This window comes from Myxocyprinus asiaticus, chromosome 49 (genome assembly GCF_019703515.2).
Source record: "Myxocyprinus asiaticus isolate MX2 ecotype Aquarium Trade chromosome 49, UBuf_Myxa_2, whole genome shotgun sequence".
NCBI classification, from domain to species: Eukaryota; Metazoa; Chordata; class Actinopteri; order Cypriniformes; family Catostomidae; genus Myxocyprinus; species Myxocyprinus asiaticus.
In genome coordinates this window covers 26,023,127-26,036,079 of record NC_059392.1, presented here as the reverse complement: position 1 = coordinate 26,036,079, position 12,953 = coordinate 26,023,127, and the positions used below count along the sequence as shown (strand labels likewise).

At 39.5% G+C, this 12,953-nt stretch overlaps 1 protein-coding gene across 5 annotated transcripts in view; it reads right to left on the bottom strand.

Annotated features, from left to right (window-relative positions):
• Positions 1–12,953, bottom strand: part of LOC127438356 (gamma-adducin-like) — a 140,791-nt gene that overhangs the window by 74,286 nt on the left and 53,552 nt on the right. Inside the window, exon 1 of one of the 5 annotated variants that reach the window (XM_051693886.1) lies at positions 11,469–11,620. The exons of the other annotated variants lie outside the window; for them this stretch is intronic. The gene's annotated coding sequence lies outside the window, so the exon portion shown is untranslated. Of the gene's footprint in view, positions 1–11,468; positions 11,621–12,953 lie in introns of those variants that run through there. 5 annotated transcript variants of the gene reach the window in all.

Here is a 12,953-nt window from a genome sequence, read left to right as displayed (position 1 = left end):
AAAGATTTTAAATCTGCATATTTGTAGATTTTATATAATATTAGTTTTAGTACTATTTGCCTTTTTGTCTTAAGACAGTTATAGGGTACTGTTGAGGAAAATTAGATTGCGAGCACTTGTGCGCGTCTCCTGAGCCGGCGGTACTATTTAAATGATACTATTTTGCTGGTCTGTTATAACACAATGGCATGTAACAACAAAACAAACTGTGATTGGTCATTTACATGCCTCAGAAGACTCCTTCACATGCAAAAGAGTGATTCTTGGTGCCGTCGCGTCTTGCTTAACTAATCGGCCAAACGGGAAAATGTATCGTCCAATGCCGATAATTTAATAACACTAAATATCAGCCGATTTATCGGCTGCAGCGATATATCGGTTGACCACAAGACTTGTAGAGTTGCTATTTAAAATCTCTTCAATTATGCGGACCTGCCAGCGGGTCCAAAAGGGGGTGCTATGTCTCAAAAAAAGTTTACCTTTAAAGTTTTCATGTACCCGGATACATAAGTCAGGCATATTTGGTATCATTTGAAACCAAATCCATCACTTAACCATCACTTCTGCATTTATTTTACATATAAAAACAAAATAAGGCCTGAAAACATCAGTGTCGCAAATCAGCGCCAACTAGAGGTAATGTGGTAGAAATCTAAATATGAAAAGTCTTTCAAATAGCACTTAAATAAATTATTATACCATATATCACTCTCAGGAATGTGACTGTACAGAAATATGATTAATATGAGAAATATGACATCAAATACAAACGTCTCGTTTATGCTCCGATCACTGCTGCTGTAATCCCCAAATAGCTAAAAACTTTATATATGCTCTTACTTTAGACATTTTCTAATTTGTCTGTGAACTTGCTTGTGTGAATAATCCAATATTACATCTTGGATGTCCAGAACAAAATATGCAGTCCAGCAGGAAAAGAATGCTAAACAAAACATCGGAAATAAACGCTATCGACTATTGATGATAAAATGTTAATCATCATTAATCAGCAAAGTGGAGGATCTCAACTTACAGACTGAGCTTCTAGTCCACTCAGAGGCCGAGAGATAAAGGATTAAACAATGGGGCTGGTGCATCAACTGAAAATTAGACTGAATGTCTATGGACGAGCACATTTGTGAGGGCTAAAATGCGTTAGAGGGCCACCTACATTTCAGATCGGTATATTGTGATGGAAGGTGACAGAGGTAAAATTCTCATGTCTAGCACTTGCTGCCATCTTGTGGAATAAAATTAACATTTTTGGAGGGAGATGTAATAACAGAATTTCTATTCATCATAAGATTGTAAACATATACAATATTATTTATGAATAATTGGAGTCTTTTAAATTAGGGGTGTTTTCTGAAAAATGAGACCAATTTTTTGGCAATTAGTCCACAGTATGTGTAAATGGTAAGTTTTCAAATTTTGGTGTGAAAAATAGCAAGTGGCAGCCCAAAAATGCCCCAGAGTAGAAGAAGTTAAGAGGCTACGAAGTTCTAGATCATTTCTAGACTTGTTTAGCCTGAATATGACACAAAAAAAGGGATAAGAACAGTTTTGCATGCTATTATGTTTTGCGAACATTCTTTGCAGAGTAATCAGGAGGATTATTTGTTTATCTGATGCCTGAATCCCAACCAAGCCAAATTATTATTGTGTGTCATTTCAAAACCAGATAATGAGTTAATAAACAATACTGTTTACTCAGACAGAATCCATCAGATGGCTCCTTTAATGAGGCCTGGCTTGCAGACATTTACCATGAGCTAGGTGGTCCAATGGACTCAACTCTGAGTTTTGTTCACACTCTTTCTCTCATTGCTCAAGAGCACTTCATGAGGCTGAGGGCATCATAGTTTGTTATGTGGAAAGCCTCTTTCTATGGCTTGCAAGACTACTCAGTTTTACTAGTCAGCTAGTCCGAACATAAAGTAGTTGAAGAGAACTTGTGTAATTGACTCACCACACGGCATGCAGCATCAGTGGTCTGAGATGACGCGGATGAGAAACTAAAGCTGGTATATCTCCACTGATGCTGTTTTCATTGTGATAATCAATGCAAAAACAAACCTCACAAATATTTCGTTCAGCCTCTGGACGACACGGTTAGTTTCAGGGGTATCAAGTGGATTGCAAGAACTAAGAACATCTTAGAAGTCCAACATGCAGGTCACTTATTACATGCTTTGTGATCCATAACTACTCCACAGCATCAACTAGTGGTACAGCTAATCGACTAGTCAGTAGAACCCATACTTCCTCAAAGTACTAACCTTGGAGCACAACAAATTTAATATGTATGTACAAGTTTGGAAAATGAGAAATGGTCCTTTGATGAAAGTTGGTTTAATACAACAGAATCTTTCTCTCCTGAACTTGTTTTTTTTGATACTCAAAAGAGGAACACCCAAACTCGCGCTGGGTAAATGTTTAGTTTTCCAAAACTCTTAGTGTTGTTTTCCCCTCTCGCCTGTTCCAGCTGCAGAGGAAATGACAATGCTCGAAAAAACAACAGCCGGTGCAAATCGTAACCATCTCTCGGTTTCTGTCTCTCTCTACAGCTGGTATCTCTTGAGTGGTTGATGCTGTCTCAACTGTGAAAGGGGTCTTGACCTTGAAATCTGATATATAATAATATAATGAAATATAATTAAGTAACAAACACTCAGATGGGAAAGGTTGGATACTCACTCCAGGAATCCTGTCAGGCTTCGATATAAGACCACTACTATGACTAGGACTAAAACTGCGATTAGAACTAAGATTAGGGATTAAGGGTGGTAAAAACCCAGGGACAAAAGCATGGAGTTAAGAGTCTAGAGTTTAGAGATTCAAGGTAGTAATGTTAATAGGGTCGGTGCCATAGGAGCAATTCGTCTTGTTATGTTTTGCTCAGGAGGCAGTACAATAGTCAACCTGTGTAATATAAAGTGTATTTAAGATTTAATTATTCAGATATTGTGATATTAATCCAAGCCTAAATAGCAAACTGCAAAAGTAAATCTTTGTTCCTAGCCTTTGCAGAGTTAAGCCTATGTTACACTTTGTTTTTCCAAGTGCTGTTGTGTCTCATGCACTGTCGAGCGCTCAGCATTTCAAAGTACTTTTTTGACCGCAAGCCAAAACTGTTTTGTGATACTTTTGACAACTGCAGGCACATGCATGCTGGCATGTGGAAAAGTGAAGTATACTTTGGCCTTTAGCCATGGAAGGAGTAGCCTTCCAAGTGCAACCAGCCCATCCCCTCAACTCGTTCTGATCCAGATGCTGTCCAGATTGTCCTGCGTGTGCAATCAAAGATGTCAGAACATACCTTGCACAAGGCAGAGTGGCTGATGCTTTGGGCAAGTGCAGGACCATGATATGACTCAGTCTTTGTCTATTCATCTCTCACGCCACTAGAATTCCTTTATTCAGCCCCTACGAGTCTAATTTCCTTGCAGATTTGTTATTGAAGACAGAATGCCAAGCCTCTGATCTAGTAATGACATTGAAATCGTGACGGGTCCAGGGAACAGTTCCCTAAAGTAAATGCCACATCTGGTCTGCTACGCTGTCAAATTCTCTCCATAGGAGATTGTGGATTTGAGCAAAGGAACAAACAGTTTCGTCCAAGATTCTGAGATTCATCAGAGATTCTCTTTCAGATACCTGTCAACCTAAATTCCCCTGTCAATTTTAACATTTCAGAGGTCTTGTAGGGATGCTGTGGTGTGGTGGTTAAGGTTCCGATCTGGTAACCAGAAGGTTTCTGGTTCAATCCTCACAAGAAGCAAGGGGTATCACCACTGTACCCTTGTGCAAGGGGCTTACCTTCCGGTTGCTCCAGGAGGATCATCCTTGAAATATTATGATGCCAACAACAAACTGCAATGCCTCTGTTAATATAGTTTAGATAGACTTGAATAATTTTATTTGCGATATGTACATATCTGGATATAGCTTACATAAAATAAATGTAAACTGTAAAATCTTTGCTACAAGGAAATGTTGGTTAACCCTATATAAAGTTAAAATATTCACAGCTGATAATTGCCTTCAAGTCCTCAAAAAAATATCCAAGTGAGACCAGATGCAGACAAACACACATCCTCATGAGTCTAAACTTCTTCCTACCAAATCAGGCTCTGGTACCCTAAATCATCCAGGATTAAGCCCAGTGACGTTAAAATAACTTAATGTTCATACATTTTATCTTTGCAGAGAAACATTTTTATTTTATTTTATTTGAAGGAACAACCTAAAACTAATAGGTCTACTATATATTACAAGAAATCTCTAATATTTGATTATATTCTCAAATAATTAATATGAAACTCAAGCTTATAATAAATCAACACCACAACCCTGAAATCAGGAAACAGTGCTGTTTTTTCATGAGAAGGACGCAAAGGCCCTGGGGCCCTATGGCTGCACTCAGAGAATAAAGGGGCAGGAAATGTAAGGCCATGAGGCCACACATACAGCATGTGAATCATTGCCATAGGGGGACATAGAGAGAGAATTGTGAGAGAAAGCGAGAGGAGATTTAGGAAGACTAAGAGAGTGAGAAAATAGGGGGAGAAGGTGGAGCAAGTGGAGGGATGATGTCATGTCAAAGTTTTTAAGCTTTGGGCCTCTGTAGCTGGTCAGAGTCTTCAGAGAGGTAAATGGAATAACCATTGTTATCCAGGAACCCACAAGGCCAGAACACGTAAAGCAATATTCCCTATCCTGTCTCCCGCCAACCCACTACCTCCTCACTCTACCTCGCTCTCTAAACAGGATAAATCGACAACCTTTACTTCAATTCTAAGGCAAGTATATCGATTAATATTGCTCATACTTTGATTAGGGGTTTGTTCAAACCCCTAACCGTAGGGGAATCACTTATTACCCTACAAATAACTTGAGCACACAACTCATCCCACATCATTTTAAATTCAGAAATTAATGATACCTCAAATCATGGAAGCTTATTGAGGAGAGGTGTACTCTTTCTTTCCTAAGCAACCAAACCTCATACCATATATTCAAATCACATATAACTTGCAATGAAGGAAGGACCAAAGCCATATCTAGGGACCAGAATATCAGTGACTTGAGGATGGGGTCTTTTGACTTGGGAAAGTCAGCAACGAGCTAGCAACCACCCAGACCTGCATAGCAACGTGCTCTATACCACTCAGAACACCTTGGCAACCACATAGCAATGCCCTAGCAACACCCTAGCATCACTGTGAGGAGTTTTGCACAAACAAGCATCACCAAACTTTGACCGGTAGTGTATATAGTGTTAAAATATCGCCTCGTCTCATTCTCGTGAACCCAGTATCGTGTATCGTCTCGTGAACTAAGTGTATCGTCACACCCCTAATGTTTACATGATTTGGGCCAACCAATTCAGTCCCATTTACATGCTACTTGCCATTACTCTGATTATTTGCTGAGAAAAGTTTTATTATAAATGCATATTTATTACAAAAAACAACTTGTTACAAATATGTCTCTTTAAATACAGCTTAGCATAAGGAAAATTAGTCAGTCAGTTTGAGTCTTTTTGAACGATTTATTAAAAGAACCACTTCATAAGAGTCATTTTCGACTACACTGGATGCGCTGTCTGTTTTGATTCACTAAAAATTATTGGTTCATAAGAGTCATTTGTGAGTCAGAATACACGTGATGGATGTTGTTGTGTTTTGCCCTCGAGCACAAACACATTTCAAAGATGTGTTTCCTTCCCATTATTTTGTGGCATATGGTCTTTTTATCTCCCACAACATTCAATTCAGACTGCAAACGGACATTCACAACTCGGGAAAATATATTTACTTTTGCTGTGGGGCTGAAGATGGGGGAGCACCACTGCTGGAAAATGGTGCATGGAACTGCTGTTTTACATGAAGCCTAAAAGTAAGTGCAGCTTCTTTTTTGCAATGTTTTCGAACCTGTGCTTGAGTGGAACATGATCCGTCAGCAGCACTGGTGCAGGCGAACTTTGGTCAGACTGAAAGAAATGTGATTTTTTTAGTGTTTACATGCCAGTATAAAGCGATTAAAATAGGAGTACTCCAAATATCTTACTGTGATTATCATTACTATGATTATTTGCATAAACACAATATCATAATTGCAATATTCTGTTTACAAGAGCTACAGTTTAATCACAGTATTGCCTTAATCACATTATAATCGCTTTATGAGGGTGTATGTAAACATGGCCATTGTGAGAGCTTTGCTACAAAGAAACGCTGATTAACACCTGCAAATAGCCAAAATTGTAAAAAATCAAGTTCTCCAATCAAGCTTCAACTGAGAGCAGACCCACACAAAAACACGTCCTCATGGGTCGAATCCTCTTCCTGCCAAATAAGGCTTGGATACCCTAAATTAACCAGGGTTCCAGTGACACCACAATAAGTTCAGCATGTTCATAAACAAACTCTCTCTTTGCAGAAAACTAATGGTTTTCGTTGATTATTGCAAGCATGTCACATCTACATCACCAAAGAAGAATGCTGTGTCCCGGCTGGTTCCTGAGCCCAGTGTGTGAGGCCCAGCCCAAATCCATTTGGTTCAGTTTAAAATGGAGCCTGACTCAACATTACTCAATCTGGGGGGCCTGGGTAGCTCAGCGAGTATTGACACTGACTACCACCCCTGGAGTCGTGAGTTCAAATCCAGGGCATGCTGAGTGACTCCAGCCAGGTCTCCTAAGCAACCAAATTGGCCCAAATGCTAGGGAGGGTAGAGTCACATGGGATAACCTCCTTGTGGTCACTATAATGTGGTTCTCACTCTCGGTGAGGCGCGTGTGAGTTGTGCGTGGATGCCGCGGAGAATAGCACGGGCCTCCACACATGCTACGTCCCCGCGGTAACGTGCTCAATAAGCCACATGATGAGCGGATTGGTTGTCTCAGACACGGAGGCCACTGACATTTGTCCTCCGCCACCCAGACATGAGTCTCTACCCCACATGAGGACTTAGAGCGCATTGGGAATTGGGCATTCCAAATTGGGGAGAAAAAGGGAGAAAAAAATAAACATTACTCAATCTGTCTCAAACAAACACCATTAGTCTACACACTCTGGGGGCTATGGATAACCAAGACAAACAAGGGCACATAGACAAATCCGTATGTTACACCCTCACCTGTAACACATCACATTGGACAGCAACCACGTTATTTTGTGGTACTTCCATGACACTTTCGACTCATGTTGACTCGTGTGCTCTTCAGGACTCATAGCCTAGTTCTTCGAAAAAAAACTGTAAAACTGTAGGTATAGTAACAATTTTATGAGATCATTGAGTTTGTCAACTAATTATAATCTTCATTACGCTGGAAACAGATTATTGCCTTGTCTAGACCATAAAATCAAACTCGGATCCAAATCTTAATCTTTAAGTTATGAGATCAGGATCAAGACACTAAATTATAAGACCCAGCCCAAGGCTGGATTTGAGAGACCAAAACCACAAGATCAAGACACCAAATTACTACACTATCAAAAACTGTAATACACAATATTTAATATAAGATTATTCACAACACTTCTGTGAGTCTAGCATGTACTATACAACTGTGACTAAGAGAAAACTATATTTCACAATTCTAATGACCAACCTTAGATTAAACTATATAATACATCAAATATCTTGGGGCAAAATTTAATTGATATTTATGACACTGAAAGCAGTGTTGAAAATATCAATATCAAGGTACTACAGAGATCTTCTATTAGAGAACTTCTTTATGATTTACAGTTCTTTGGTGCCAGTGTGGATTTCAACTACAGACCCCAGTTTACAGAACAAAAGTAATACCTTGAAGTAATTTACAGCAAACCACGTGTCAAAACCACACGCAACTGGATACTGTCTGGCTTTTGGGCAAAATGCGAAAAGTCTCTTGAATGTAGCTTTTAATTCTCTTGGGATGACCGTTAGGAATTTTAGCAATGGGGAAAGTGGCACACACTCCAGTTTATTGACTCTTTAATGACGCTTATGTGTATTTTCGAGCAACTCTGGGGATTCTGGGATATGTGGGCAAAGCTTGTGATGCTGAGTTATGGCACCTTTTGACACTGTAACGGGATAACAGAATGATTTACTGTTAGCATGAAGACACGGGAGCAGGCTTTTCGTTTTCCCAACGCTCGCTACGACAGCCACCATTTAGCGCACCAGCTTGCTCACAATATCACATCCGGACAACGGTTCATATACATCATCCAATTAACATTTTTCAGCATTTAGTTTTCAACACCAATCTGAACCTAGAGCTGGGTCAAAATGGGTCACTTTGAAGTTTGTCACTTTGAAGTACTTCTTTATGACATCAAAATCCGAAATGTGTGACAACTGTTCATAATTTGTTTGTCTTTTTCAAAACCATGCATTCAGGCAAGCATGCAAATGTAACTCACCATTTAAAGTGGCATTTCTGACAATACACTCCAGATAATCAGGGTGTCAAGAATTTTAATGTAAGAAGTTTGTTAACCTTGGAAGAAACAAACTATATGAAAAAACAGAACCACATCGGTGTGAATCTGGAAATACAGAAGATTAATGAGACTGGAAAAGAACTGAAGTGCCTGCAAGCAATCCTTTTTCCTTTTTGGAATACAATGCATAAAATGTCCCTACTACTTGACAGATATCACTAAAACAATGTAGGTGTTCTGACAGCCCAAAAGTAAGAATCTGACCACAACCTGGGTATGTTAGCCAGTCAGAAAAGAGGAAGGCAGCGTTCTGCCAATGGCATGAGATTGGGGCGGTACTACCTTTGTATAGTGTTTGGGAAATCATTAAAAGTTATTACTTAAAAATTCTATGTGATACTACCTGTGTTGCAGAAATCATTTAAGGCAGTTTTAAAACATGGCCTTTACCTTTTGCTGTAGGTCTAAGTGGCAGGATATGGATTAAGCCTGGTGGCCTGCTGCTAGATAGATCTTGTCCAAATATATTGTGCATATAGATGGTGCCCACAAGCTGATCAAATTTTGACATATTTATAGTATACTCCAATAAAAAAAAATGTCCCTCTCTCAAACATGTACGGAACACAAGGTTTATGAAGAGGGCAGCAGCAATTGTGTAGAGTGTTTTGAGTGTCACAGCATTTCATCTATGAATGGAAAGCATTCATCTGGAAACTCTGAGCATAATGGGCCAAAGGGCCTGTAAGCAACCTGCTTTTAACCCCACTTAAGGTCATGTCAGTAAACAATAAACATATGAAAGGCAAAAACATGCCTGTTGACTGGTGTATTCAACTGCTTCCTTGTATCCGGCCCTCAGGGGGAGTGCAAAGCGTGTGTGGAGAGCTGAGATAATACGCTTGCACCTTGTGTTTCAGCATCAGTTTACAATGGATATGTGCAAAATGACATTTTGGGGAGGCGTTTACATAAGACGTGTTCTTGCGTTCAAAAGCAGCTATGAGAGAGCAACAAAATGGAACAGAATGCAGAGGTCTCGAGACACATTTCTAATATTTGGACCATATTTAATTTGACATCATCGTAAACTTGGGGCTGGAAGCTCTAAAAACAGTGTAATGGCTAGAGATGCATATCTTAAGGCCAAAACAAAACTCTAAGCAAGTATGTGAACGCAGACGCTTCCTGATAAACAAGCTCAATTTCGTGTGTTGTTGCGTCCCAAAATGTGTCAGACCAAAATTCATAACTCAAGTATGTTTCGCATTCTCAACGTTGCCGCAAGGAACAGTTTGAAGAAAATATTGCCGAGCAAGAAAGTTAAAATATTTATAGGAACTTACCAGAATAACACCCTTGAGTACTGAGGTTTGTTACTGGCACAGTACCACAAGAGCATGTTAAGCATGTTCAACTGGACTGCACATTGGGAATGCATTGGCCAAGCACTCGCATCTGTATACACGTACTAGAATAAGGTACAGTATGTTTCTAGACCTTAATGTGGATGGCTGGAGCAGCGGTGCTTTAAAGGGTTAGTTCACCTAAAATGAAAATTCTCTCATCATTCACTTTAAGCCATCCCAGATGTGTATGACTTTCCTTCTTCAGCAGAAGCAAAGTGAAGATTTTTATAAGCACATTTCAGCTGTTTTTGTCCATAAAATGCAAGTAAGCAGGTGCCATCAGGCTGCTGGCTGTTTGACGGTAAAAAGGCATATTTAGGAAGCATGAAAGTAATCTACAAGACTCCAGTCAATCAATTCATGTCTTCTGAAGCAAACCGAGAGGTTGGTGTAAGAAACAAATTGATAAATAAAAAGTTTTAAACTTTAAATTGTTGCTTCCAGCCAGCGCTGGATTACTGTTTGAAATAACGTAACTCTCACGAAACGTTCGTTCCTCTGTTGTATACAAAGCACGTGCTTCTGACTTCTCGTGTGAACATGCCATTGTGCTTACGTCACGTGACAGCAACGTGATGCGTCAACTGCTGGCAGGAAGCGATTTTGTAAAGTTAATAAAGTTTTAATTATCTTTTTTTTACACAAACCTATCGGTTTGCTTCTGAAGACATTAAACGATCTACTGGAGTTGTGTTTTTGTGCTTTTTTGCTGCCTAAATATGCCTTTTGGACCGGCAAACAGCCAGCAGCCTGATAGCACCCATTATCTTGCACTGTATGGACAAACAGAGCTGAAATGTGCTTATAAAAGTCTTCACTTCGGTTCTGCTAAAGAAGGAAAGTCATACACACCTGGGATGATTTACGAGAGGAATTTCATTTTTGGGTGAACTAACCCTTTAAAGAGGATTCATTTAAAGACACACTGTCAGCATGCTAAACTTTAATAATGAAGAAGATATCTGTATAAATTAGTGAACACCACTTACCGACTAGTTGATCAGTCGACCAGCATTTCCCATCCCTAGATTACATTGAATTTGCTTTTCTTCCTTGAACACAAATTTCTGTGCACATACACTCCCTCTTTCACCTTCGCTTAACTACATGCAAAAAGTCAACCCTTAGGCAAAGCGGCTTCTTTTGCTAAAGCATATTGTCGACAGCTCGACCTCTGACCTGAGCAAGGATCTGTCTGTCAAGGTTTGTGTAAGTGGACTTCTCAGACATATACACTTCTACACACAGGAAAAGACTGCTGAGGCAAGCCCATCTGACTTTGATTCAGAGTTGGAGCCTGGCCCAGAGTAGGAGCTGCCTTGTCTACTAATGAATTATTTATTTACCCGGCTGCAAGATGACAGCCCTGAGAATTCAGTTTGAACTCAACAATAATATACAAACAACCAACTCTGTTCTATTCATCTCTACACTAAAGGTTCAGGATCTCTCATACACACTTATTCTGACTCTGAAATTGGTTGCCTCAGGTTGACCTTTGACTATTTTTGATTTCTGAGACATCCAAGCATAAAATTCTGCATTGCAGCTCTGCTCCAAAATAAATGCAGAGGAATGCACCTTAAATACACAGGGGAGATAAAGTCACACTAACCTGAGTGGAGGAGGAAAATCACTTTGGAGGAAAATTCACCTGCTCAAGTTCCAGAACTTCCTGTTCTCAGAGTCTGGACTGATTCGGTCTTCATATCCTGTCACATCTCACAATCTACATCTAGATTTCTAGCATTCCTGCACTGGACTCTGTAGTCTCCAAAGGGAGAAGAGACTTCAGCACTTATCACAAACAGCTAGGAGTGGCCGATGGATAGAAAAGCCAGAAAGACAGAAAGAGAGAGAGAGAGAGAGACATTAAGGGAGGGGTTTTCTCTGATTAAAATTCTCCCGGCATGTTGAAGAAGGCCATTGCAGTAATAAAGCTCTGCCAGCTGGCTTTTGTTCAAGTTTAAAGCTGGAGTTTCTCTTTTCTCTCTCTTTCTGCCCATTTGTCTTCTGGCACTCTTCTCTGGAATTCGAGATAGGTAAAGGGCAGGGACCGAAATTAAAAACTCGCTGGGTAAGAAAAAAAAAAAAAAAAAGAAACAGTAAAATGTTTGCCCCTCCCCCACTCTTGTAAAAAATATTTCACTCTTGTATTCACACTTCCTCTTCAGATGTGGTTATCTATTGGTCTCTGAAGAGTTACACAGTCCGAACAATGCACAGCATCAGACCGTAACAAAGCCGAAGCAGCTTTCAAAAGGTCTTACAAAGAAAGCATGGCCTTCAATCCCGAAGAGTGCTGATTGGAGACAAGATTTTGCTTGGCATATCTAGAAACAGAGATGGAGAACCAGCATGGACAAATATCTGAACATTGAAGTGTTCCACGATTCATAATTGACAACTGTTTTTGTTTTCACACGTGTTCTCACACACATTAACATCTGTTTTTAGTGCATAGTAAGATATTTAGCATATTGCATTTGTAAAAATGAAAAAAATAAATAAAACGTGGTCCATATTGCCAATACTTTACATAGTTGAGATGACTGTCTTTTGACAGTGCCTCTCCTGTCAAAGTTTAAGGAGTGGTTAGATGGCATGAAGTGATGGCCTGAGGTTAGTTATGTTGATAATGTTAACTACTTTGATTTGTTATGGCAGCCAACAACTGCACATGTTGAGCCTGAATTCACTTGTACTCCAACTGACACTTAAATGGTTGTTGTTCTTTATCTGGATCACTGATTTTGGTAGTTTTAACATAGGTTCTTATGGAAACCATAACAAGAAAACACTCCAGCGGCAATCAGAATCATCATGATGCCATCCATGGTTGGTCAGGAAAAATGTGGATAAACCTGGGTTGCCATTACAAATCCAAAACACTGTTAATGTATGGTAAAATATACCACTGTAAAGAATGTTGTGTGGCTGTTTTGAATGCCGTTTTCTTCCCAATATAGAGGATTTTAAGTCTGGTCATTACTCATGTTAACGCTTTTTACTTACCCCTACAACATGATTAAAATTCTACACATCTGTGCTACTTATTCCTGCCTAATTTTTCATACACACATCTGGATTTTGACCTCTG